This window comes from Capsicum annuum, chromosome 12 (assembly GCF_002878395.1).
Source record: "Capsicum annuum cultivar UCD-10X-F1 chromosome 12, UCD10Xv1.1, whole genome shotgun sequence".
NCBI lineage: Eukaryota > Viridiplantae > Streptophyta > Magnoliopsida > Solanales > Solanaceae > Capsicum > Capsicum annuum.
In genome coordinates, this window is record NC_061122.1 from 136268787 (window position 1) to 136294431 (window position 25645).

Genomic DNA, 25645 nt, shown 5'->3' on the forward strand with positions numbered 1-25645 from the left:
TATGATTAAAGCCACCTAAAGTTGCCTAAAGTCCTACGTGCATATAAGCCAAAGGGAGTTGGAGTTTAGTGTTAGTGATTGGGTATTCTTAGAGGTATCCCTCATGAAGAGAGTAATGCAGTTTGTTAAGAAGGGAAAGCCTAATTCATAACATATTAGTCTAAACTTTTGTGTTGAAGAGGGTCAGTAACGTTGTGTATGAATTGGAGTTGCACTCTAATTTGAGCTCTATTCATCTGGTGCTTCACATTTCGATGTTGAGAAAGTGTGTGGGTGATTGTTCAATGGTTGTTCCTTTGGAGGAGGTAGGTATTTAAGATTCCTTGTCTTATGAGTAATTCCTGGTTGAAATTTTGGATCAAAAGTTCTTTGGTTACAGACAAAGCATGTAGCTTTGGTAAAGGTTCTATGGAGGAACCACAAGGTTGAAGAGGCTACTTGGGAAGCCTAAAAAGATATAATGTCCAAGTATCCATTCTTGTTTTTTCTCTGATTAATCGAGCTTAAGGTATGTGTATTCCTTGACATCTTTATTTTTTTGGCATTATTAAAGGAAAGAGTGATTTCCTTAGCATCTTTGTTTTTTGTCTTTGTTAATGGTAAGAGTTGAGGTATGTAGAGTCAATTTATTCTAATAAATGCCTTGTCCTGTCATTGGAGGACAAATGATCCAAGTGGGGGAGAATTGAAACACCCCAGATTTTTTGCCCTTAAAAAATTGATTGAGCGTTGAGTTCACCACCCTAGTTACGACTTGCCCTATGAGTTGTATGATGTCCTGATGAGCCATTAGGACATGTCGTAACTAAATCATGTAAGTTTGAGGCATCATTTTACTCTAAGTATAAGTGGCTTACGATGAGCCGCAGGGATTTGGTAAGAGTCGTGGGATTCAAACTATAAGGTGTGTAGTGTCTACCCCAAATTCGATTATGTGATGACCACAACTAGTCCCTACGAGTGGTAGGATCTTAATATGGGTTGTTTGGTTGAGTCGCAAGGTTAGAAGTGGATGGTGTCCTAGAGACTGACCTGGTTACAAATCATGGTGATGAGTCGTAAGGAGTGGTTATGAGTTGATGCATGGCACATAGTCAAAGAAGACCCTTTTTAGCTTTTAAGTTAAGGGAATTCTAGACATTTATCCAATTACCCAATCTATAGCGCTCAGAAACATATCAAAGTAACATCTCAAATACTCCCACATCCTCAAGGTCAAGAACACTTAGGGTTTTCAAGAGGTTGGTCAATTTGGGCTTTTAAGGGTGATTTCAGTCCATACATCTTACTATTTGAGGAATATGACTCTTCCCTTATGGTTAATTTGTTCAAAAGCATATGATTTAAAGTGTTATTTACATGGAATTGTTTTGGTTTTGAAAAATAAGGGTTTGTGGGTGTTGAATGCTTATTGTTGAACATTTTTTTTCACGTGATTTAAATATGATTTTGAACTTGTGAGTGCATGGGTATGGTGGATGAATTACGTAGTTGTGATTTTCCCAAACTTGTGACTTTTGAAATGGTTATGACCCCAACCTATAGTGTGAAATTTGTTTTGAGTTATAAGAAAGGAGAGAATTTTTAAATTGAACTATTCTTGAACTATTACTTGACATAAAGAGGTATTTGAAAAAAAATGGTAAGATTTAATGAACAAAGGAAGTCGGTTTCCCTCACCTTGTATTAATGAACAAATGGAGTTGATCTCCTCAAGTTAATGAAAATTATTTTGGTATGATATGTTACCTTGCAAATGCAGTTAGTATTACGATACCAACAATGTATGACTTAATGTTAAATATGGTTCATGATTAGGATTGTGTGATAAATGCTTTAATTGGGCTCTAATAAGGATTGTGAAGTTGAGTCGTAAAAGTGGAGGTATGGATGACCGAACTGGAAACCATATTTTTCAACGCGAGGGTTAAAGTAACCAGGAAGTTTTGATTCCCCTTTAATATTATTTAATGATTAGGGAGGTTTTAGTCCCCTATAAAGCATTATGTGATCGGGTTCTTAAGTCACCTTAGAATATATTGAGGTTTGAGTCCCCCCGTATGCATATACATAAGATTGTTCTTCAATTTATGTTACTACATATACTGGGCCCCTACCAAGGGATAAGAGCCAGAGCTCATATAGCCCGTACACAATCCAGGTTAAGGTTTTAAAGTGCAAGCGAAACCTTACTCCCTATCCTGGTATTATATGTATATTTGTATTTGCCTATGGTTATCGTGCATTGGTTGACTTGATTTGAATTGATAATATTATTTTATCTTTATCCCTGATTAACATTCTAGTATTCACCCTGCTAACCATATTTGGGTGTTGTATCCCCACACGATAAAGGAATTGGCCATACTTCTACTTCTCTTTCAAAGTGATTAGGATTTAGGATCAGCTCGTCAATTGACATTGAAGTGGTGAGGTTCCATACATCGGAAGTCTACATTTCGTGTTTTGTTCCTCCAATGTATTAGACTTATTTTTTGCTATTATTGGGGGCATGTTTTGATACTTTATTGACAATCAATTTTTGATCATTTCTTAAAAGACTTTGTCTGGACTACTATGGGAATTAGGCAATGTCAGTCAATTGTATGGCCAGGCGTCAGTGGTTGGTTATGGACATACATTAAAACATCCTTACGTTATAGCACGCTATCTTGTTATATGTTTGAAATTCATTCAACTTTGTGGCATGTTGTGTTTGGGTTGGCTAGGTATAGGGGTAAAGTCTGGTCAATATGGGACTTGAGGTACCCGACCGAGCCAAGTCCTGGTTCAGATTGTGTCAGTATTCTTATGATTATGTGTTGGATTTGGGATGGGTTTTAGGTTTTGGATTGATGAAATACAAGACTTGGGTTAGTTGGACCATTTATTCTAATTTAAAATCGTAAAGTTGAAATACTTGACTTATTTTCTTATGCCTTAGGTGCATTGAACTTCATTACTCATGTTTAGAATGAGAATTCCTTAGATTGTTTAAGATCAAGTAAAATGCTCTAGTTACTCATGCTTAGGCTAAGTTGGCCTTTGTTGTTTGCGCCATTGAAGGTTGTCATAGTTTCCAGCTGACTTAGTTAAATGCTTGAGGAGAATCTCTACCTTAGGAATAAATTATGGCGTTCTATACATCTATGGGTGGATTTAGACACCTCAGACTAGTCAAGGGTAGAATTTGACTTATAACGTATTTTGGGTATTTAGAAGTGAGCTCCTTGACCCACCTTAAGCCAAGATCGATGAATAGTTCTCTTGAAGCCCTTATACACTTATTTACTGTCTAGAGAATGCCATTTTGAGGAAATATTGAGGAACCTTGGTACTTGGTTATTATGGTAATAATGACATTAGAAGTAATGTTTATAGACTAATGGATTGGATTGTCATTTATGCTATGATGTGGTACACATCATGTTACAACAAGCTATTCTTTGTGCTATGTATAAGCTATCCATTATGCTAATGATAAGATTTTTACCATTCTATTAATAAGTCACTGCTCATGATATTTCTTATGATTATGAACATGCTAAGAAACTATGCTAGTAATCAAGCTAGAAAACATCCCTATTAAGGATATTAGCAATTGTGCCATGAATTATATTGGAAGGCATGCTTATTGATTATATGAGAAGTTATGTTATTAGTTATGATTAAAATGGTGAAGCTTGATTATATTATTTCTTATGCTATTAATTTTCCTACCAACTATGATGATGTGGCTATTGGTTCCAGTCTAGATATTATGATGATATATTGATACCTGAAAAGGTCAGAGAATGATTTATGATGATAGATTGATACCCAACAGGGATGGAAGATAGTTATGATGATATATTGATACCCGGCAAGGCCGAGTATGATTTATGATGATATATTTATATATGACAAGGCCCAAGGATGAGTCTATTGATATGCCTATGTGTACATCTACCGGTTTGAGTCTTGTTGTGCCCTATGTATTGCTATTATATATATAATATATATATATCCTTATGTAGTTAGGTATGAAGTCGATATTAGCGATGTCGGATATTACCCAAAAATGGTAAAAATAATAATTAGTGGACTTGTGAGAATTAGTGATAATTATTGATTGGTGATAAATGATTATGAGGTGGTATAGTTAATGATTAGTGATGAAATAATGACTAGTTGATAATCAAGGATTAATTGGTAATTGATGATTAGATATTAAAAGACGTTAGATAAATGATGGTTATCTAGCAAATAGTGATTAGCAAATATGTGGTGAATAGTTACTGAATGATGACTATCAATCAAATAAATTAGTTGATAAGAGATGGTTAGATAATAAATGGCAACTAATAATTATCGATGATAAGGTTATAAAATAATGGTAACATTATGAAATGTGGGTACATTGTAATATGTTGGTAAATTTTAAGATGTGGGTAAATGACCAAGTGATGATAATTGTGGAATAATGTTTAAGTGATGATGAAGGTTAGTTATAATGTTGGTTGACTACTTTATTTTATCCCTGAGTGTACTCTCCAGGCATATGGGAGTCTGTGATGATTTATTTACTTTTTACACCAATTGGTGTATGGGAGTCAATTTTGTAGTTTGTGTTTGCATGTGTAATGCCTTGTGATGCGTTGTTATTCTGATTTATTTATTTATATTGCATGATGATGTTGGCATGTGTTGATGCCTTATGTTATATTGTTATTCCGATTAAATTACTTTTTACGTACAACGGTATTGGAGATTATTTAGGTTTGTTTTTATACCTTGACTTAGTTATGATATCTTGTATTTTATCATACTTATATCATGGGTTAGATCAATCGGCTGATGATGCCTACTAAGTACCCATTGTTTTAGTACTTATACTACACTTTTGTTCCTTTTTGGTGTAGATCTTAGTACTAATTGTCGTTGTTGATAGTTTATCATGCTGCGTTGATATATTTTGAGATAGGATGAGCTTTTGGAGTTTGAGTTGCTTATTTACCTCCATATTTTATATTTTGCCTTTTATTATCGAGACAGATGTTGTTAACTATTCTAAGTCTTTAAGTGTAATACTATCAGATGCACTTGTACTAGCTCTACTAGGTAATGAGATGGTATCTTGTATTGGCTATTTTGTCTATGACGAATGCTTTACCTATTTATAAATTGTGTTCTTGAAATTTACTTCTGTTGGGCATTTCCTAATGAATTAACCCACTACATTAGCTCCGGGTTATGGTTTGGCTTACCGACTAGCGTGATTTAGTAGGTTCTACCATAACTCATAAATTGGGTAGTGATATCTAGATAGTGAAAACTCGCCTCATACTCAGCCACAGTCATGGAACCATGCCCTTAATCTAGTAAACTTATCCCTTAGGTGATAGTGTATGTTGTGAGGCATGAACTTCCCTAAGAAATCCATAGATAACCGAGTCCAAGTCATTAATGGAGATCCAGATGGTTCGGAAGAAAGATAATGACATGAACCAAAATCAGGCCTTGTCGTATGGGCATCTCAAGCCCAACAAGGACCGAAGATCGCCCTGTTAACCCCACCTAACCATCACATCAATCCACCAGCTTCGGATAAACTTCGAACATATAATAAGATAGCAGAAACAAAACTAACAATCATAACTTAAGAAAGTCTAGCCTTTCATTAATATCAACATTCAACATTCAATCTACCCAAGTCCACAGTCTTCCACAAGCCTCTATAAATCTAAAGTCAATAATATGTCAGGACAAAGCCTCGATAATAGCCAAAATCAAATCCAAAATAAGTCTAGACATAAGGTAAGAAGACCATCAATTGTATGCCTTCGGAAGTATGGAAGCTCACCACTTTAATGTCAATGCTCGGACCGCCCGAACACTTAATCACTACGCAGGAATAGAAGAAGATGCTCCGACCCCTATGTCGCGTAGGGACATAGCATCTGGAGACAGTTAGCAATTGGAGCGCTAGCATGTAACTCAAGGGTAAGGATAAAATAGTTTCACTATTCAATACCAAGTCAAACTATCATAAGCCACCACATTCATACACATAGACATGTAAATACATATGCATACATAAAGTGTCGTAAGATAACTAAGCCTTAGCATACATTTCAAAGCACTCGAACATGAGCCATGAAGTGGAGGACTCTAACCTTCCACCTCTTAGGATATATCAAACAAGAGGACTCTAACCGCAAGCCATATTATTAAGCAAGTGGACTCTAACCACAAGCCTTTTCAATAGTCAAGTGGACTCTTACCATAAGTCATTTTATTATGAATGTGGACTCTAACCACAACCTATTTTGTCACGCAAGTGGACTCTAACCACAAGACATTTCATTACGCATGTGGAATCTAACCATAAGCCATAGCATCCAATACTACTCGACATTAGAACTCTAATCCTTAGTTCATGCATTCACATCACACCATTCACATTTGGGGACCTTAACCCATTTAACCATTTTAAGCCATCAAGGCCACAATTCCACATCATATATGACCACAAGGTCTTCATAAATCATATATTAACCAATAACTTTAACAAGAAAATACATTATTTTCAAATATCATTAAATTTAAATTGTGTTCATCAAGACCTTTACCAAATCACTTATTTGCACTCTGACACCAAGCATTAGCTAAACACAATTTGATTTCATGTTATGGAGTCTATCCCCTTTTAAACTAATCAAACCACCAAGTGCAATATTTACCTCCTTACAGGCCAACAAGGCCTTTAAAAGATCATTTAAAAATCACTCTTACTCATTAAGCCATTGCATTAGTTCAAATCACCATCAACATGTGACTAGTTATTTTAGGTAGACATTTTCACAAAAACCTTTAGGGCATACTCTTACCATGACAAAAACACAAGTGAAAATCATCAATATTAGGGCTAATCTTGACCCATTTGTTAAATCACAATAAACAAGTTTCCACATGTGTAAACCATCACAAAAAACATATAAAATCACAAGTTTAAATAAGAGAAAATATTACACAGCACTATACATCAAAACCCTCAACATTTATTTTAAAACCCCTCATTAATGATTCATAAACAATGTTTAAATAACATGATATTTGAGAAATAATAATAGGGTAAGAGTCACATTCCTTTTACAAGATGACTCACAGAAGGATTCTTGGTCTTCAAGTCTCTTGATGGCCACTTTGATAAACACTAGCCCAAATCTTTGTTGAAGGAGTCTTAGAGAGGATTTAGGAGTGTTTGGATCTTGTATATGTAAGGAAAAAAGGTCCAAAACATGATATATGGTGAGTGTTTATGGGTTTACGGGTGGGGAAATGTCTAAGAAGTCCTCAGCAAAAAGATGTAAAATTAAACTCCCCAGAGTGTACGACTCCATGTCTAAACAATACCCTAAGGTATGAGTGGTACCCTAACTCGTAACCTAGGGTTCACCATGGACCCCTAATCTTCCCAATATTGACCATACATGTATGACCCTTAAACAAAGGTACGAGTGGTACCAAGAAACCCATATATAATTTAGGAACCACTAGATCAAGAAAAACACTTCATACGGCTAGGTAGTATAGACCCATACCCTAATATACGACTAGGGTGAAGCTAAATGGTATCTTGGATAGTGTGATACCAACCTAAACTGATCTCGGAAGGGTACTGCTCATATCCTAGCATACGAGAGACATGATCAAACCATTCCCAACCCAGAACCTCAAAACTTTGGGATATTTTCTATGGGTGCAAATAGTAGGTATTTCAGATAACCCATCCACTGCCACCTAGTTAGTATTTTTAGCTGATAAATAGTAAAATCCAGTCTATATGACTCAACCAACCCCAAATTCTGGATCCTCCCCTCACAACTAGTTAGAAATTCAAAAGAATCCTTGCCTGGGACCCCTAAAACCTAAGTGGAGTAAACCTCATAAATTTTCCAATCATCTTCTGCTCTTCGACGATTTTAAGTGGTTGAGCGACTACTGGTTACTGAACTACAAGTGATAGAGGGACCTCTACTCAGTAAGCTACATATACAAGTTACACCCCTATATCGATACCACTTTGGTCCACTAACTAAGCACCATCAAACTGTGCACCACCTAATAACCCCAATAACTAAAGCAACACATCTTTTTGAAATGAGAAAGATATTAATCTCGATAGGTATTGGGCTTCTCCTTGACCACCAGTGGTCGTGGTAGATGAACCTTTGGAGCTACCTCTGGCTCGAGAGAAATAGCAAGATCTTGTGAAAGCTCCCTATCCTAACCCCTAGCTGGTGTTGCAGCTCTAGCCTGACCTCGGCCTTTAACAGGTGCCTTAGCTGTAAACTCAGGGTCTCTATCTCTGGGTGTCAAAACTTTTATCATATCCACCTATAAGAGAGTTAAACAAATAAGAACTTGAAAACCAATATGGACAAATTGAACAAAATGAAAAAAGAGAGATTTTTTAAGAATTTCCTTAGCCTCCTAACAACGGAATACAGATGCCATCACACCTCTCTGCAGAAGAATACCTAGTTTTTGACACCAATTAATTGCGACCGAATATTTTAAGCCTTAATGGTAGTTAATTTAATCCACCAATAAGTAATCCAAACCATAGCATGGAATGGCGAGTAACAGGTTAAATGGAAAAAGATTTAAAAAATATAGAATTTAACATAAAAGTCAAAACCTAAATAGCATCAAATAAAAATGAAAGTACTAAAAGAAAAGGAAAAGAAGGAAATGGGCAAAAAGAGTATCCCACAACCTTGTATGGTTTGAACAAGAGCCAGTAAATTCAAATAGAATAGAGTATTGAATAATATCGAATAAACATATAGTCTTGGGAAAGTAAAGAGCGTCATAAAATAGAAAAAGGAGAGAGGATCAACTCCAACTCTAAAAGCTAACCCTATCTCTAAATCTCCAAACGTAATCCTAACTAAAGCCTCATCGGCGATAGCTCAAACTCAAATCTAGATCAAAGAAAAGATGCAAAAGTGTGGTATTAGTTCCAAAAATAATGAGTACTCAATAGGCATCATCGACCTACTTTGCTAAATTACAAACAAATTATAATAAAATGTGAAAATATGAACTCAAGTCTAGGTTAAAGTTAAATTGGAAATAATACTCCAAATCAGCATAAAGCTGTAAATAGGTAAAATAAGTAACTTAAAGTAAATATCATATCACGATCACCTAACTGATCCCTATAAGCCCAAAAGGCCTTAAAATAGAGAAATAACCCAATCGAGCCTTCATATGCCTCACTATTTCAAACAAGGAGAAAATACCACAATAGGAATCTTAAAGTGTGCTCAATATGCCAATATACCTGAAACCTTTATTAAACCATAATTTAAGGATTTGAACCGGAACAAAGAATAGAATCATCGTAATAAAGTGTTGCTTATATATCATGAATGTTGGACTTAAACCAAAACCAGTACACAAGTTCCATGAAGTAAATATACCATAAATGAGCCCAATATAGTGAACATTAAGGGAGATACTACTCGACTGACTCAAACAAAAACATAATAATTAGTCCAAGTGCCATATATTTCTATTATCGTGACTTTATTTCTACTCTATTTAATATAACTACCAAAACGTAGGTGCACAATTTTAAAGGCCAAAGGTTACTTTATGCAGTTTAATAAAACTAACCAACAACAACATACCCAGTGTATTCCTATATAGTGGGGTCTAGGAATGGTAAAATGTATGCAGACCATACCACTACCTCAGGTGAAGTAGAGAGGTTGTTTTCGATAGACCCCTGGCTTAGAACTAATAACAGTATAACAAACACAAAAGATAAGTTCATATAAACTAGTATGGTATGCAAAATAAACTAACATCGCTAGCAATAAGATAATACTACAACCACAAGATAATACTAAGAACTATCTAACCGAAATCATAGACATCACACAACACTACAAATAAGAAACTACAGGCATAAAAGAATGCTCCCTTATTGTTACCAATGCACTCCCACCCTCTAACTCTCTACCCTAATTTGCATCCTTTACACCTACCTATCAAGGTTCATGTTCTCCGTAAGTTGTAACTACTCCATATCATGCCTAATCACCTTCCTTAAATATTTCTTTAGTCTACCTCTACCCCACCTAAAACCATCCATATCTAATGTCTCACACCTTTGCATTGGAGCATCCAAGCCCTTCCACGTTATGTGCCTGAACTAACGTAACCTCACTTCTTGCATTTTGTCCTCCATCAAAGCAACTCCCACTTTCTATCGAATAATCCCATTCCTTACCCTTTCTTTCTTGGTATATCCATACATTTATCACAATATTCTCATCTTTGATAACTGTAACTTTTAGATATAGGAGCTCTTATCTAGCCAACATTCCGCTCCATACAAAATAGTCGGTCAGACTGCCACTTTGAAGAACTTACCTTTAAGCTTTGAGAGAACCTTCTTATTACATAAGACTACCGAAGTGAGCCTCCATTTCAACCACCCTGCCCCAATATGATGTGTGACATCCTCTTCAATCTTTCCATTAAGCTAAATCCTATACCCCAGATACTTGAAACTCTCCCTCTTCTAAAAGTCCTGAGAGTCCAGCTTTACCGCCACTCCATCCTCCTACAGCACATCAGTAAACTTATACTCCAAGAACTTCGTCTTAGTTCTGCTCAACCAAAATCCTTTACACTTAAGCATCAATCTCTAAATCTTTAACTTATCTTTAACTCCTCCCCGAGTCTCATCAATCAGTACCACATCACCCACAAATAACATATACCAAGGCATCTACCCTTGAATATGCCGGGTCAAAACATCCATCATCAAGGAAAATAAAAATGGGCTACTAGTTGACCCTTGGTGCAACCCTATTAGAACTAAAAAGTACTCTGAATCTCTACCTACCGTCCTCACACAAGTCTTCGCCCAATCATACATGTCCTTTATCGACCTAGTATAATCCTATTAACTTTCCTAAGTCATCCCAAGGTGAAAAATTTAATCTATGCTCACTAATAAAGGATTCTTAAGTTTACAAGGAGATAAACTAAGCATACTACCTAGATAATGATCGGTGGGGCCTACTTTTAGTCCCAAAAATTTATATTAATGAAAGAACCTATATAAACCTATAATAAGGTGTTATAGTTACATCCTAAGGTTCTAAGTAATCCTAAGCTCGCCATAATATATCAATGTAATCTAATATAGGGAAGGATGGGCCAAACTCTATCCAAAAAACTTTCTAATCATCTAATTAATCCTATATTTTTCTAAATCATCAATCAAGACATAAATACCCACCCAGATCAAGCATAATACCATACTAATCTCATAATCAAGCTAAATCTAAGAGAAAAGTAAGCCTATCCCACCTGGACACCACTAGAAACTCAAGAAAGTCCACAATACCGAAGCTTTTCCCTTCTAAGTTGCTTTTGAGTGCTACCATGCTATAAAGATAATAATCTATATGTTAAGTAAAAAATAATGATACCCGTATTGCATATAATATTTTGCAACAAAATTTAAGCTAAAAATCTCATGTGGGGCCCACTTGCAATATGGCAAATTTGAAAACGACAATGCATCCCACAAATCTCAACGATCATTTATCATAAAAATGGGTGAATACGAGAATAAATGGACCTCAAAATCAACCCAAAGATAAAAGAATGCTTTAAAGATAACTAGAGAATTAATCAAGAAAATAAATAAAAACTTATGAAACTAATGGTGAGAAAATGACCAAAATGATGTCTCCAAATCATTCCCGACCCAAAAAGACTGATCTTTGTAATTTTCTAAGCTTTCTATGGTTTTTAGTGAAGTTGAGATATAAGAAAATTTAAAAAAGTTTAGTTCCACGACTTTAAATACTGCCAAGGGTCCATTCATCTCTATGATAGGTACCCAGTTGCGAACATGAGCTTCACTCTAACTTACTTATCTCAAATATAAAGGTTAGCTCAAGAACGTGGTGACCAATCACTGTAGTCTTCATAATCACATCCTAGGGCCTCATAAACACAATAATATTGTCCTTTGCAAATGGCGTTGAAGCCTTGCAAACACGAAGGCCATTTTCGGCCTGCACCTACTAAACTTGCACCAATAAACATGGAAACTTTACAAGTTTCTGACCGGACCCTTGGGATTCATTTTTAATACGATGAATTCAAAAAGAATTAGACTCTTCCTCTAAATTAAGTATTTCAAAAACAATGATGCCATAAAATTTTCATCTGAGGTCATTTTGATCTAAGTTGGGTCCCATACCAAAAGGACCATTTTAACCAATTTCCACCCAATAGCCCATAACAAGTATGATAGTCTTAAGACCTAAACAAAGGGTACCTCTAGCCTAAAATCAATATTTTAGAGATAAAAAATGATCCAAATTGGCATCTGAGACCATTTGATTGAAGTTTATGTCCGACACCCAACTCTTAATAGCAAAAGCTCCAAAATAGAGAATTGACTCTAACAAACATATAAATTTCCCAATGACTGAACTATCAGCCCCAACAAGTCATGAACAACTTAGGTAAGCTATGAAATATCTAAACATTAATACATCATAAAAATATAGGTAATGACCTGAAGGGTCAATACAACATATTTAATTACAAAAAGTGCAAAAATAATTTATATGTGCTTTTGTCCAATACTATATCGACAAAATTTTTAAAGTAGCTAACTTTTAGGCAGAAATTGATTCATCATTGTTAAATTTTATCTAATTGTAGAATGTAACTAAAATTTAGTAGCTATATATACAAACTAGAGATTCATATATAAATACAAAGTCGCATTAGTAGATTTGTATATGAGCTCTAACGTTCACTTTGAATATAAATACAAACATCTAAAGATTTTTATATAAACCTCAAAGTTTGCTTCGTATACAAATACAAAAATCTATGAGCATCAAAATTAGATCCCCCTCCCCCCAAAATTGAGATTTGTGTATGAGCCCCAAAATATATAAATATTAAAAAAATTATATTTAGATATTAAATCTAAACCTTTTCTTAAAAAGATAATTATTTTAAACATTACCTATGCCTAGTAATTATAATTTCATATATTATATTGCATATTATTTTTCCTACTATATTCTACCTTTTATTAATTAAAATCTCTTGGAGTATGCAATTAACTCTTAGTTGTGCAAGATATAATATTTGTAAAAATCAAATACAAATAAGATTCTTTTTCATTTTGGAAAGCCATATTACAATAGTCTTTTATATTATATAATTCTATTTAAATTTCTGTTGAGATGGTCATATTTATTTTAGAAATATCATTATATCTAACGTAATAATCCTCTTATGGTTGTTTTACTACATTAAATTTATCAAAATATTTGTTTAATGTACTATAATCTTGAAAAAGCCTTTTATAATGGTCCTTGATGCTGAAATTTACCTTGACGGTTAAGGTCTTGCGGATATGTATCGCCTCAAACTTTTGGACAAGGATTTGAACCATTCTTTGCCCACGTATAGGTCCAAGCCTACGATTTCCTTTTGAATGTAAGTGTTAAGATTAATTCTCTAGCGTGGTTGGTACTTTGGATATGAATTGTGGTCATATGAAAAATTTATCACCAAGTTGACTTGAGAGTCTTTCTATCGATGGAGTTTTCATACAAATTGTTATAGGATAAACATCAAACAAGCACTCCTTCTAGAATATGAAGATTTACATATCTGATTACCAATCAAATCAATGGACTTGAGTCTTCTTTCCAATGCAAATAGTTTCTCGTTAATCTATGTTCAGAGCAAAAGTTATGAGCATTTAAGCAAGGCACTATCCACAGAGCAAAATAGGTGGTGCGCCACGAGGCTTAAATAATAACTTCGCTAATTTTCTTTAGTTTAACGTTATTTTAATCATTTAAATACTATGAAACTATTCATCTATCTTAAATTCCCCTCAAAACTAGCCCTATTACTCAAAATTTAAATTTACAAATACTGTCCTTTCTCTCTCTCAACCCCCCCCCCCCCCCCCCTCCCGATTCTCATGTCTTAAAAACAATAAAAGTTAAGGTTCTTCTTCAAAGAGATTCCTCTCCAATTTCATCAATAATGGTATGTAAGACTTCCCTAAGTTAAGAACCTCTTCAAATTCACTCCTTTGTGTTTATTAATTTTTTTTTATGAACTAGGGTTAGATCCATGTCTTTTGATTCTTAATAATCTAAAATCTATCTATATCACTTTTGATTTCTCTCTATTTCTATTCCTTGTCCATATAATTTGTGATGTATGTAAAGCAACCCTAAGTCTATTGAATTTCAACATCATAATTTTCTTATATTTATTTTATGATTTGGGATTGAAAGTTCAAATCTTTGAATAAGGTGAAAAGGTGAATTTTATAAATGTTTTGTTTCCATAAAAAAATCCCAACTCTATTATCTTAAGTTGTGTTTTGGTTTACAATAATTGTGTTTTGGGTTGCATTATATTTTGGGCTACAATAATTATGTTTTGGGTTGCTTCAATTTTCTTTAAATCTATGTTGGATTTGAGGAAGAAAATGATTATGTCCACTTAGACTTATGGATGAGATTTTTTTAGTCTAAATCTTAACTCATTTATGAATGAACATGAGCTTAAAAATAGTTTTATTGGGAATTATGACTATGTTTTTGTTGTTTCAATTTGAAGGTTTTACCCACGGTTTTGCATAATCCTTATTAACTACTTTGAACCATAATCCTTACTTATGAGACATAAGGACCTTCACAACTCTATAAGGAAGTTATGGATTATGAATAGATGACTTTCAAGCCTTGGTATGATGATATCATTATGATATGAACACCTTTCTTTAACTCGGAAATCTTTAAACAAATTCTTTGAACTGGAAACATAATAACTATGAAAAGCCTCTACTAATTTCTATAGCTCTATTGGGATAGACCCCAGCTGACCCAAACATAAACGAAAATCAAATAACTAAAACACTATCATCAACGAGCAGAAGTCTGATAAATTGGGTCTGAAGAATCCTTTATTTAAGAGGTCCTTAAGCTGCTCTTTTAACTCTTTAAGTTTTGACGAAGACACATGATATGGAAGGATGGAAATAGGCCGAATATATGACAAAATATCAATATCAAATTCTATTTCTCTATTTGGAGGTACCCCTGGTAAATCTTTGAGGAAAACCTCCAGGAACTCATTTACTACTCGGACTGACTAAACTGTTCGAACCTCAGACTTAGTATCTTTGAATCAAACAAAATGGTAAAGACAACCTTTTGATATTAACTTTCTTGCCTTAATATACGAGATAAAATGACCTTTGGGATACATTAAACTACCCTCCACTTAAAAACTGCCTCATTGGGAAATTAAAACTTCACCATGCAGGTAGGACAATCTATTGATGCATAGAATCAATGGAGCCAATCCATTCCTAAAATAATATTTAAATCCACCATCTCTAACTCTATTAGGTCATCAAGTCACACTTTATGGAGGAAGGTAATGGGATATTCCCTATAGACCCATCTAGCAAAAATTCACTCGCCCACTTGGGTAGAAACTGAGAAAGGGTAGAAGATAATTTGAGGACCTACACCAAAGTTTACATCAACCAATAGAGTTATGTAAGAGAGATTTGATCCCGGGTAAAGAAACGCATATACTTCAAGGAAAAACACACAATGAATACCAGTGATAACATCTGGTTAACACTCCTGCTCTTGAAGGGATGTAAAAGCATAAAACCAATTCTGGAACTGATGCCCCCTGTACTGGATGATGCGCCCTATGGATGAACTGAGTGTAATAGCCCGATCATTTCTTAATCCTAAATCCTTCTTTTGAGTGATTCCAAAGTGATTGATGTTTATACCATGTTGTATTTCTCTAATTTCTACATTTTTCCATGTAGAGCATTGAATAAGCTTCATCGATACCAACTTTACCTAAATCTAATACTCGGGTGAAGAGTTAGAGCCATTTTAGTGAAACAGTGTGCCACCTGGCACTTTAGCGTATCACGGAGCCAGCAAAAATGGCTATCTTCATTTTCCAATGAGCCTCCACAATATTGGTGCATCGCGCCAAGGCTCAATATTAGGATTGTCAAATTCCAGTACACCAACGCGATTCCACCACGTCGCGGTGCCTTTCCAGGTCACGACTAAGGTGGAAAAATGCAACTTCACTGCGTCGCGCCACTGAGCAGTTTCCCAATTGTCCAATTCCAATAAAGGACCGCGATCCTAACGCATCGTGCCAAGGCCAAAACTCAGACTCCAGTTCTAGAATTTGCTCAAGGGTATTTTGGTTATTTCTTCCCATTTTGGCCTCTATATATATATCCAAGTAGAGATGAGAAATTCATTTTCTCTCCAATCTCTTCCAAGAAATATCTAGACTTAGGATTTCTCTCCTCCAATTCCAAATCCAAATCTTCTCCAAGAAAATTCAAGAATTTTTCATGTATTTCATCGAGTTGTTCAAGAATCAAGTTCTCTAAGTCAAATCAAGAAACTTATCTCAAAAGTATGAAGAAGAGTTTGCAATAAAATATTTTCATCTTAAAATTATAATCAAAGGTATTTGGGGCTTGAACAAGAATATCTTTTCATTCTTGAGCCCAAAGAATTGATTTTTTTTACTATTGGAATTTCATGATCCTTGCAAGTGGGTTTACACCCTAATTTATTCATTGATGATTTATGAGATTTGAGTTGAATAAGTTTGATATTTATGATTATTTAACCATCATGTTTCTTAAATTGATAATTTATGCCATGAGTTGTATATTGTCATTTTGCATTGATGATTTCTAAGAGATTTAAGACAAGTGTCATGAGTTATGCTTTTTCCATGTGAAGTTTGAGTATTGAATATATTTATCGCTATTGAACTTGAAGGTCAATAATGAGTCCTATGATGTTTTCTTGAAGCTTTTTATACTTGATATGATTTGATAAGGAAGCATACTTGATGTTGGGAAAGACTATTTTAAGTTTGAGTTGCGTTAGGAATCCATAAGTTGTTTATGATTCACAGATGAGTTATAGTTATGATTTAGTCTTCATGATAGACCCTTGAGTTAATTAAGGTGGATTTCCTAACGCGTTCTGAGCTAAGTCTGGAAGGAATATTTAGCACCGAGTGGGAAGTATGGGTTTAGCGTATCCTACTTCTCCATAACTACGTGCCACCGTAGGATTGAGATTTGAGGGCCAAAGAGCCGAGTTTGTGATCACAGAAATGAGTTTGAGGTTATACTCCCTATCAAGAGTATAACGCTCCCACCAATATGGGGTTCCTTCCTTAGGAGGGAAAATCGTTAGACTCCATGTGGCTCACATAGTTTATGTCGGTTATAAGAAACTCCCATGTCCATAATAGTCTAAGTTTCTTGAGTTACCGAGTCACTTTAAGTCATGATTTAAAGAGTTTGAGTTGAGTCCAGTGATTTATGAGATTTGTGAAGCATGTGTTATTATCGATGATTTATGGAAATTATGTTTTAGGAATTTCAAGCGAAGAGAGTCATTATTTTCAGTATGAATGACTTTATTTTACATTTATGATATTGTTTAAAAGTGTTGCATACACCCCCACATACTCAGTACAATCCCAAGTACGGATTCCCATGCTCTTCTATGTTCTATATTTTCTCATGATATAGGTTCAGGTGCTCAGTCTCAGTATCGATAGTGATCTTTGAGTACCTCCATCTACATTCTTATAGTTGTTGAGTCCTCCTGGTTCGAGGACCTATGTCCCTGATTTTCTTTGCCTTAATAATAAATGGTTGTTTCTTTTCAGTTCAGGCGAGTCAGTTGGGGTCTATCCCAATGGATCCTTAGTCTTTTGTAGTAGAGGCTTGTCAGACTAAAGTACCAGTATGTAAAGAAATTTCAGTATTTTTTTGTACAGGATAGTATTTCTTCATATCACAGTATGCTCATGACATGATTATTCTTCCCTATTTTAAAATTATTAGTGTTATAGTGAGTTCTAAAAGTGATGACAAGCTTAGAGGGTTAGCTTGAGGCCACGTGTGGCCTTAAGCACCGTGTGACATCTTGGGATAGGTTCTTAGGGCGTTACACTGAGCGACTTGGTTGAGCTTGTGCATTAGTAGCTTGAGTTTGAGGACGAACATCCGTACTTCCCTAATTAGTATATGGGCATTCCTTGATCCTGTGTCTCAGCTTTCCATAACCATAGGAACCCCCTTTTCCCATTAAGCACTCACCAGGATGGGTCCTGCCATATTTTGTATATGTCGGGTAACTAGGACTCTCAACTACACTGTTTTGACATCTGGAGTTTGAAGTCCCGCACCACTTCTCCTGCCTAGTCCTAGGTGCAAGAGCACTAGATGAATATGGCCCAGGTATGATGAATGACCCTGAAACTGCGAACATCTTCCCCCTCTAGACCATGTATGACTACACTCATACTGTCAAGTTCTAGCCCTTTTTCTTCTCTTCTCACTTTTCTTTAACTTTTCTACCTCAATATATTGAGCATGATTCATCAATCAAGCAATATCCATATCCCTAATCATCTTGGAAATCCTACACTCTTTGACCATTAAATCAGATACCCCAGTAACAAACTCATATGAGCTCTAGAGTCAGATAGCAACTTGGAAGCATACTTACACAACTTAGTGAACTTAAGAAAGAACTCATACACTATCATAGAGCCCTACCTCAGGTTCATGAACTACTCCTACTTAGCCTCCCTCATGTCACATAGAAAAAACCTATCTAGAAAAGCACTCTGAAATACCTGCCAACTCATAAGAGCTGCATTCTCACATGGACCTTCCTTCCACATAGAAACCCAATCATAAACAAAATCCTTTAGCTATAAGATCCTAACTCTACACACTCATCTTCAGTGATAAACATAATCTGAGTATTCTTTCTTACTTCATCAATAAAGAGTTGAGGATCCTCATCCACCTTTGACTTATGGAACTCAGGTAAATTCATCCTCAAAAAGTCTCGAATATGAACTGAAGCTAAATTACCATTTCACTGAAGTGGGACTACTGCTTATTGGTTTCCAAGAACATTGGCATTAACAGCTTTGCCTATGCTTGAGAGGTAGCCCAAAATTCAACACGAGACACATTCTCATTCAGAGGGTCGATGTGCAGGGGTGGTTAATCATTATTTTTGTGTGCATCAGCTCAGAGAGGAGGCACATTCTGTCACATAAAAGCATGAATTACGACTTATAAAGACAATTGTAAGCACGATATACCATGAAAGAAATAATGATTCCTAACTCGTTCCACAGCCTCCTACTAATAAATGTGGCGTTCTTTACAACCATGATCAAGACCCTACGTAAAGCGGTTTGTTTGACTCTCTAGGATTCCTTAAACCTTAGGCTCTGATACCAAGTTTGTAATTCCCTGAAAGTACCCTGTGTATGTTACACAATTCTTAAGACTACAAATAGACCTAAGCTAACCCATGATATCTATTTAGCTTAAAACTCACAAGAGAAGTGACTAAGAAATATAGAAGCTGAAGATAAATTATTTTGGATCTTAATTGAAATTTTTGACTTGGAAATCTTTAAACAAATTCTTTGAACTGAAAACATAATCAGTCTGACAAGCCTCTACAAATGTCTAGAAATTCACTAGGGAAGACCCCAGCCGACCCAAATATAAACAAAAATCAAATAACTAAAACATTATAATCAACTAGAAGAAGTTAGATAAACTAAGTCCTAGGAAAATGAGGACTCACCAAAAAGCGGGGTGTAGGTGATGATGCTCGTTGTCAATCATGCTACTAGAAATGAGCACCCGAACCTACATTATAATACAATGTCGCACATAAATATATATATGGGTTAGTATGACTTGAATATACTGAGTATATGGGGGTGAAAGAATAAGTAAAACAATAACTGAATATATATAAGTAAGCTTTCAAATGATGCATGCTAAGCATAAATGACTTACCTTGAATATGAATAAAATGAAAACTGCAAGATCATCAACACAAATGATGAAGCATAAGGATAAACTTTGTGAGCCATGACACTTACTTTCTAAAAGCTTTACTTTCAATTCTTTTTTATGGGAGATTCTTCAAGCCGACAAAAACCATGTGAGCTATCGTGGAGTCCAACGTCTTGCCCATGTTGGGGAGAGTTGTTCTATCCTTGCCATTAGAATAGAACCTTAACTTAAGTGATCACTGAACTTCATCCATCTTTAGAAAAAGCTTAACCTATGGTGGCTCGTAGTTTTTAGGAATTTAGGATATGCTCATTCGCATTCCCTTCTTGGTGCTAAATTTTATCCCTAGAATACTTATATTCTTATATTTTAAGAAATCTACCTTAAAATAGCATAAGGGTTTATAGAATGAAAACAGTTCTGCTTCTCTTTTCTTTAAATCATAATCAAGATGAATACTTGCGGATTTCATGTCTTATATTTAGATCAAAAGAGAAAGCTTTTCTTTAAATCATCTTATAACACACAACAATGGAACATAAGAGCATAAACTTCTTGTAAACACATTACTTGTACTTACGACTTGGAATACATGCTTTAACTCATAGGGTGTCATAATAAACCATCATGCTCAATAATTACTTTGAAATCTTTCAACAATATCCAGTCAAGATAATGAAATCCAAATCATAATAAAAATATTGCAAGTCAAAACATGAATATATGTACACCATGATGCACTTAAGCTTTCTATCACATGGTAGTATCATATTCAAGACTTTTGATATTTTGGTATGACCCCAATTAAAAATAGGTAAATTTAATCTCAAAACCATGCATTTTGGGCACAAGGACGAAAGAATAACCTTGTTCATAAACCCACATACCTAAAGTTTCTTAACTGTGATAAGAGCTTGAACCTTTGGACTTGAAAGACGAATTTGGGGAGAGGAAACCTAATCTTGATGTTCTTGAAGGTTAAAGAGGTAAGTTTTGTTAATTGATTAGATAGATAGGAAAATAATGCCTCTTTGAGGGTTATAGGTCATAGGTTGGAGTTATAAGAGCGGAAAAGACCAAAAATTTCATTAACTGAACATTACAGAAATTGATTATAAGTCTTTACGACTCAACCATATGACTCATATGGTGAGGGTATGACTAGACCCATAAACTTGTAAGATTGGCAGAATCAAAGATGGTATACACTAGTTAACATACAAGTGGTAACACCCAGTTCGTTACTTGTCTATATGACTTGGAAACATCCAATCGTATCTTGGACAAAAACTTAGGGAACCTATTCTGCTTAACATAATACTTAACCTTATATAACTTGTACCATGATCATATCACTTATAGGGTCAACTCATTCTACAACAGACTTTATGTACTCCATACTACTCTAGGTATGATTTACCTTACATAAATCATATGGAGTGTGTATAAATCAAGAAAGTGAGTTGTAAGATGCACAGCAGTTTCTAAACATGGGATATTACAATATCTCCTCCTTTGAAACATTCATCCTCAATTATGACTCATCTAGGATTGGGATTTGTACAATAATCAAAACCTCCACAGTGAATTTAACACCAAACCTATATCTACTATGAGGATTCAATTTCTCACAACATAATATAAAATATAGAAACACTTAAACGGACTTAAGGAGAAGGAATTTTCTGGAAATAAAACTTTACCTTAGGTAGGAACTTAATTGAAAGAAAAGAGATGAGGATACTTGGTCATCATGTCTGTTTCAGCTTCTCAAGTGGCCCTTACAACTAATTAGTTTCTCCAAAGAACTTTTACTAATGCTACTTCCTTATTCCTTAGCCTTCGGGCTTGCTTATCATATATCTCTACAAGAATCTCCTCATAAGACAACATATCTTTGACCTCAATACTCTTTAGGGGAACTACTAAGAGCGGATTCCTAATGCACTTTTTGAGATTTGATACATGGAACACTGGATGAACTGCAACTAACTCTGATGGAAGATTTAATTTGTAAGCAACCTCTCCTACATGCTTCACTATCTAAAATGTACATACTAATCGGAGACTCAACTTTCCCGTCTTTCCAAAATCATAATTCTCTTCATAGGTGATACCTTCAAGAATACACTATCGCCCACTTCAAACTTAAGCTCTCTCCTTCTTACATCAGCATACGATTTTTTATGGTTCTGAGTAGTTTTTAATCTCTTACAAATCAGCTGAACTATTTCTACAGCTTCAACAACAGAGTCCAGCCCAATCAAAGATGCTTCACCAACCTCAAACTATCCTATAGGTGACCTACATATACACCCATAAAATACTTTAAAAGGAGCCATCTAAATGCTAGCATGATAACTATTGTTATAAGCGAACTCAATAAAAGGTAGATGGCCATCCCAACTTACTTTACAGTTTTAAACACACTCCTTCGGCATGTCTTCCAATGTCTAAATTGTGCATTCAGCCTGACTTTGAGTCTGCTGATAAAATACAGTACTAAGCTTAACCTTTGTACCAAGGCCCTTCTAAATGGAATGCCAAAACTGTAAAGTAAACCATATGCCCATGTCTAAAATAATGGATAAGTGTATCCCATGAAGCCTTACTAACTCATGGATATATATTTGGGCATAATCCAACGCGGTATCTGATGTCTTGATAGGTAAAAATTATTTGGTTTAGTCTTTGGATCTAATATAAGCCAAATTAAATAATGTTGATGTCTTGTACGGGGCAATCCATTGATGAAATCCAGATTCAATACCTCCTACTTTCAAGTAGGGATACTAATCTCTTGCAACGTATCACCCATTCTTTGGTGTTCAAGCTAAACTTGCTAATAATAGGGACACTTGGACACAAACTCGGCTATGTCCCTCTTAATACCATTCCACTAAGAAATCTCCCATACATCTCAGTACATCTTAGTAGCTGACAACGTCTAAATGCTCACGCAAGTATACATGGTTTACCAAGTAATATAGTGTCCTTCAAGAAAGCCAAATATCGATCCCATGTGGACTTATTCCAAAAACTATCCAAATTCAAGTTCACTTATTGAGATTAATTTGATGCAAGGTAACCAAAAAATGTTTATGATTGGTAAACTATAAATAATGTAAGTAGTGCAGAAAGTAAAAGACTTGATACAATCAATAGAGTAAAGCCCAGGGTTAAAGCACTTCAAAATATCATACTACACTATTGAACTTCATTCATTAGATTTCTTATCTTGGTTTTTAATTCATAAGGTTTATCGCATGATCATTGTCTCCCAACATCTAATCGCATACATAACTTAGACATTTCAACTACATTATTGAGAGAGGATGTAATAATCCAACCAATTGCTTGAAGCTACCATCCTACATGTGAAATAAGCAAGGCTTTTAGGTACATCCCTGTCCTAGATTCTAATTCAAATTCCTTATTTCATAAAGGAATAAGAACCTTACATTGTTTATCTCCATGTTCTATCTTCCAATTCCTCCTCGAGATCACAATGTCAGCAATATGTATATTCTAAGGGTCTAAAATCCTTCAAATAGCTCAAACAAGGATGAACAAACAATCAAATATGATAATCAAATAAAACTAAATCAATTCAAAATGATACTCATATTCTTGGCTTTAACCTTAAAAGGGGGCATTTAGCCACTAATCAACATAATCATGATCCAAATACTTGAATACATAATCAAATTTATTAAATAACTTAAGTTAAAGAATAAAAAAACTATTTAAAGTTTTTAACATCCCCTCTCAATACTCCAAGACGTCCAAATATAAAGTACAAAGTGTTTAAGTTATGTATTTGTAAAAGAAGAACAATTGGCAGCATGTAAATGTAGTGGGCGTCGCCACCTTGAATGCACCACACTAGTAGAGGCTGAGCATGGTGAATTGCACCGCTCCAAAGGGGTATGCATGGGCTCCATAGCTAGCTATGGCTGAGGTATCACAGGCTTATAGTGTGCACACACTGGAAGTTACTTTCGCAATTTTGTCTAAGTGTTATCATCCCTCCTAGACTTGTGGTGTTATTTTGCCTTCAATTCCAGATTTTTCAACATCTATATATCACCATATTAGAATAACCAAGCATACTACATGATAAAACACCATGAATTAGAGCTCAACACATCAAAGCATCAAGAAAAACAAGCTAAAAACTCGAGCCAATACTAGGTTTGCGCCCGTTGATCTTTAATTTATTACATTGACTCTTGGTGGGTTATAATTACACTTTGAACTTCATAAACAAGTTATTTCACAAATAATATCCCATTAATATCATTAGGAACTCATTTGACACATTAGATTCCATCACAATAGACTAGAACAACACCTAACTCAAGCTAGTAAACCTAGTTTTCTCACCTAAACTCTAACTGATCAATTTAATTCCAAACTTATTTGAAAACACTTTTAAACATTATAATTACCTAATTTAACACTTAAATGATTATTAACTCACTAAGAACAAGAATTTTCCTCAAAACAAGGCTAAATGGGCTTGGATTACAACGTTATAACACATAAATACATCCAACATCACCTCCCCACAATTAAGACTTGTTCATCCTCGAAAAAATCTTAACTTTAAGTATCATAAGTTGAGGATACTCTACACTTATAATACATTCAAGACACTCAAGCTAGTACTACAATGAGTACAAAGAATACAAGTTTCTACACTAAGCATGTTATGTACACAATTGATAGTTCAAGAACACTATTTCAAAACATCCTAGCCTCAAGAATTGACTCACCAAGTTGGAAAACTCATTCATATTTGTCAATAAAAAACTTCATAAAAATCACCCACATTTATCTAACATGTTTCATCACTGCAAGAGTATTACCCTAAATTACTCACATAAATGCATTTTATAACAGAATAGGTATAAGAATCATGTTAGCTCACTCTCACAAGGAACTCACAAGTTACACATAATGAACCATAGGATTTCCCTTAGTGTAGTACTTCACTAAAATCAGAATAATGAACCTTAGAATCAAATAGGTCTTTAATGGTTGTAATGTAGGCTACGGGATGGATGAGAACCATTTTGGCTTAATAGTGACTATCTTCCCTAAGCTCTTTAATACATTACTTTTGATAATTGAGACCAATCTCTAACAAACCGTGTACACTACATTCATCTACCACATCTTTTGTTTTACCCTATCTCATTAAGCTCATTCAAATAAATTATGGTAGGAGTGTACTATGCATATATCATTAAATATTGTCGTTCTTCAGACCCATTATATGTTATGTACCCCTATGATAGCCACCCTCAACTTAAGCAATTTGCCTTAATTGAGGTGCATAATGTCCAAAGAGGACCAAGGACAAAACAGGTTCATTGTAACACAACTAGGCTACAAATAGAAACTTTTGAAGCACAAATTTCTCTAACTCCTAACCACAAAACATAATGATTTTAACACACCAATAACAATCACTCTAGGGCTTCAATTTCACCTTTCTCCTATTTGAATTTTTAACTCCTTAACTTAATTTAGTTTTACATTAAAAAGCTTCATATATTTTGGATCAAATTAAGGTCAATTAAGGAAGTGAATTAGGCTTCATATGAGACTGCCAAAGAAAGAGCTAAAGGATCAACTAGGCTTACTAGG